Genomic DNA, 4,509 nt, shown 5'->3' with positions numbered 1-4,509 from the left:
GTCCTTCTGTGATAGCTTAATCACACGTTCATCGTTTCTGCTTTGGTCACGTACTGCCAGGTTCAAGGCAATATACATACACATCAAGACTCCGAACATGAGTAAATCTATAAAAAGATATTTATTTCCAGAACCTGTACAGAAATTGTGTTGATTTAAAAAATGGTGCTCCAGCCATGCTCAGGCTGGTGCTGCTCTGGGACGGTCCTCACCTCCACCTGGGTCTTAGGGCAGCCAGCCAGCCAGCCAGGCAACGGAGGCCCGGGAGCCATGGGTGCCTGGGACTACCTCAAGAACCTGCTGGACCAGGTCAAGAGGCATTAGACTGTGGTGGGCAAGATCTGGTTGTCAGTGCTCTTCATCTTCCACATCCTCATCCTCCACCTGGCTGGCAAGTTGACGTGGGGAGATGAGCAGTCGGATTTCCAGTGTAACACGGCCCCGCTGGGCTGCACCAAAGTCTGCTATGACCAGGCCTTCCCATCTCCCACATCCACTACTGGGTGCTGCAGTTCTTTGTCAGCACACCCACCATGGTCTGCCTGGGCCACGTCATCTACCTGTCTCCGCCCAAGGAACGGCTGTGGCAGAAGGAGAGGGAGCAGCAGGCACTGCCAGGAAAGGACTCACAGGTGCAGGAGGCACTGGTGACCACAGAAGGTCAGATGTCCAACATCTCAGTGGCAGAGGATGGTCACCTGCCGATCCATGGAGCACTGATGGGCACTTATGTGGCCAGTGGGCTCTGCAAGAGCGTGCTAGAGGCAGGCTTCCTCTATGGCCAGTGGCGCCTCTACGGCTGGACCATGTGAGGCAAAAAAGTAAAAGCAGAATTAAAAGAATCGTCCTAGCTGCCCTGTGTAGGCCTCAGCCAAGCCACAGGCTTTTCTGTTGTCTGTATGTTTCTTCCTTGACATGTTGCAGGAAGACGAGGCCCAGTGGAGAGAAAGAGCACCCAAACACCCTAGTTATAAGAGGAAGGGCTTTATTCATTGGCCGGGAGCTAACGGCATAGAAGATTTCCAAATGGCCATGCTCCCCAACTGGCTTGGTCTTTCCCTTTTTATTGACAGTCAAAAAGTTCCACCCCACAGCTACCCTTCCCATTGGCCAGTTTGAATCAAGCGGGAGATGCTAGTCCAGCCCCCATAGAACTACAGGATTTCACAGAACTTGGAAATTTCCAGGTTCCAGGAGGTTAAGCCTACAGCTTCCCAAGAGCTGAGTCACCATGGAGAGGGCCCTGCAGGTGCATCCTCGTGGTCTCCCTGAGAAGACCTGTTCTCCCGGACCTTGCCCCTCTCCGGTATTCTCTCTCAGACATATGCCAGGCCTAGATTATAACCTAGTAACTTGCCTGGACTTCCATCGCCTTTGAGGGCAGGTGGTCTGACCGGTCTCAAGGACACGGGTGAATCTGACCTTCCCCCTTGAGCCCGGGCCCTTGAGGATGATGTCATGTCTCTCTCTGTTTTATGACCCTCACATGCACTCCCGCCCTGAAAAGTGGATAAAAGAGAGGCAAGAGATTGAGTCCCGGGGCTTGGTTTTGGAGACACACTGGTGTTCCAAGTTCCCCTGGCCGGAATAAACCCACTTCCTCTAATCAACTGGTGCCTGGAGTCTTCTGTCTGCGCTGATTTCCTGCTACACATAGAGCCTGTGTTTGTGTGAGAAAGGTGCTTTTTCCTCCTCTTAATTAGTATGGAGCATAACCCAGAAAATAAGCAGTTTTATAGTGAGAGAGGATACCTGAGAAGGGCGAGGTCTAGGAGAACAGGTCTTCTCAGGGAGACCATGAGGATACACCCGCAGGATCCTCGCCATGGTGACTTAGCTCTTGGGAATCTGTAGACTTAACTTCTGGAACCTGGAAATTTCCAAGTTCTGTGAAATCCTGTAGTTCTGTAGGGGCTGGACTAGCATCTCCCACTTGATTCAAACTGGCCAATGGGAAGGGTAGATGTGGGGTGGAACTTTTTGACTGTCAATAAAAAGGGAAAGACCAAGCCAGTTGGGGAGCGTGGCCATTTGGAAATCTTCTATGCCGTAAGCTCCTGGTCGATGAATAAAACTTTCCCCTTATAACTATGGTGTTTGGGTGCTCTTTCTCTCCATTGGGCCTCATCTTCCTGCAACATGAGGACTAAGACACTAAGGATTTTAGGAAATAAGTTTCACCCCTCAAACGCATTTTTCCTTTTCTGATTGGCAAACAAACTCACTCTGAGAGGAGAAAGACAAAGATACAGCCAGGGGCTCTTGATATCAGACCAATAGTCAGGAGTGAATGTCAACCCTTCTGGTCAATAAAAATAAACATAATATGATAAAAATATAACTGTTTTCATCTGCATTCCCAAAGGGTGCACTCCTTGCCTGCTGCTGCCTTTAAAAGATGACCATATTCTGCTCCCAAGCACATATATGGAATTGGTGACTAGTAGGGTATTAACTATTGAGAAAAGAAACAGCACTAAAATCCCTTAGCTCACCCTTGAGCTTTTTATATATTTTATTTTACATTGTATAATGTCCCCAGCAGGACCTGAGGTATCAACCCTGAAATCAAACACATTCATACATAATATTCACATCCAGTGGGCTAAAGACTACAAGTCGTCTCACATTACTTCAAGTCAGATTTTGCTGCCCAATGATTCTTTAAAATTTTTAAGTTTTTTTTGAGACAGAGCCTCAAGCTGTCCCCCTGGGTAGAGTGCTATGGCCTTACAGCTCACAGCAACCTCCAACTCCTAGGCTAATTTTTAAGTTTTTGCCGTGAAGGCTATGTTGACCAGTTTGATGAAAGCATTTCAAATTGTATTTAAAACCAGCATATTGTACCGCATGATTGCATTAATGTACACAGCTATGATTTGACCCCCCCAAAAAAGTTGAGTTTTCAAGTCATTTTTGCTTTTGGATTTGCAGATGAGAGATTATAAAGCTCTCAGCCACTCCCCACCCTCTCTGTTCCCTACCCCTACCTCCTTCTCACCTCACCCCACCCCACCACCTGTCAGGTGTACAATGCAGAATATTCTAGAACACTAGAACATAGCCCTTGGTCTTTTTGTTTGCTTGGTCTGAGGAATTTAGCAAAATGGTGACTAAGTCATTTGTTATTTTGAAAATCCTGTGGTGTACTCCCTACCGTACAGAAGACGCCATAAGATGCAATCAAAAGAGGGGGCTTTATTTGTAAGCAGCCTGTATAGCCTATGGCTAGGAGGAGTGAGAGTTGTAAGTAACACCTGTAGCTCAACAATGGAACACCTTGCTGAAAAGGGCATGGAGAGGGATTTAGCTTTCCTAATGAACATGAGAGAGCTCGTGAGATGAGAGCATTGGTGAACTGGCAGTCTCTACACCTGTGGTGTTGAGAGGCACGAGATCAGCCTTCTATTAGGCTGGAGAAGAAGGCACTCAAGAGTAAGCCCATTCTATCACACACCGCTCACGCTGACTCTGTTGCTTCTGCTGTAGAACACCACCCCAACATCTTTCTACTGAAGATCACTAAGCTTTGCTAAAGACTGAGATCTATCTTTCTAAGAAGACTGCTTTACTCCCTCAAAGACTATCTCTCTCTTTCTCTCTCTCCCTTCAGCTAAAGTAAATAGCCCTCGTGCACCTAAGAGCAATTGTTCCTGAGCAAAGTAGCATAGCAGTCCTCCACCAGAGCACAGCTAGAAAGGCTGGGGCCAGAGACCAGCCAGTCTCAGCCCTGATAAGTGGTGTCCACAAAGGGACCCTGACATCTATTATTATTGCCTTTATTTGAATGATGGAAGGAACAGGTCCGGGGGGGGGGATATAAAAAAGGGTATTGATTGCTTCCCAATATTTTTCTTCCCTATTTCTTTAGCTATAGACAAAGCCAATAATGACTCCATTTCCTGGTCTTGCATGCAAGTGTTGTAGTGAAAAAGATAGACCAAAGTCAATTTTTGAAATAATATTGTTATTAGCCCCTTAATATGTCAAAATTACAGGCTTTTTTTTAAATATAGAAGTTTAATTTAAGATCCATCATAAGAACTGCCTTGTGATTAGCTGAGGAAGATGGTTTCTGAGGAGAGAGAAAGACCCTGTGCCCAGCAGGGAAGGAAAAGGTGGAGGGTATCAGTTAGCAAGCTCCAAAACGCTATTTGGAAGAGGTCTTGATAACTCACATCTCCCGGCCAGGGTTTGCTCACTAAAGCACTAAGGATTTATTTACTATAGTGTTGGAACTTTTTCTAATTGCTGACACGTACCACTGTCTCATTACGGAAGGTCATGGGGCCGAATCCGGAGTGATGTGTTTGCAGGGAAGGAACGTGTCCTTCTCTCTCCCTCCTCCCTGCCAAGACACAGATGGTGAACAACTAGAGAGAGGACGCCTGGGCTCCCGGCCCTGTGGAGATGCAGCACCATTCCTGGAGCATCTATTTCTGGACTTGGGTTACGTAAGAGAATAGTAAATTTTATCTTGGTTAAGCCCATGATTTTGCAGTGTCTTGT

The 4,509-nt window shown here is 46.8% G+C and overlaps 1 pseudogene; it reads left to right on the top strand.

The window, feature by feature from the left end:
* Positions 1-270: 270 nt before the first annotated feature.
* LOC100952215 lies at positions 271-1,674 on the top strand (annotated as a pseudogene).
* Positions 1,675-4,509: the final 2,835 nt, after the last annotated feature.

The sequence above is a fragment of the Otolemur garnettii genome, unplaced genomic scaffold (genome assembly GCF_000181295.1).
Source record: "Otolemur garnettii isolate 467f Iridium unplaced genomic scaffold, OtoGar3 scaffold00116, whole genome shotgun sequence".
NCBI lineage: Eukaryota > Metazoa > Chordata > Mammalia > Primates > Galagidae > Otolemur > Otolemur garnettii.
Note: the sequence above shows the minus strand (reverse complement) of the source record. Positions and strands in the feature narration are given on the sequence as shown.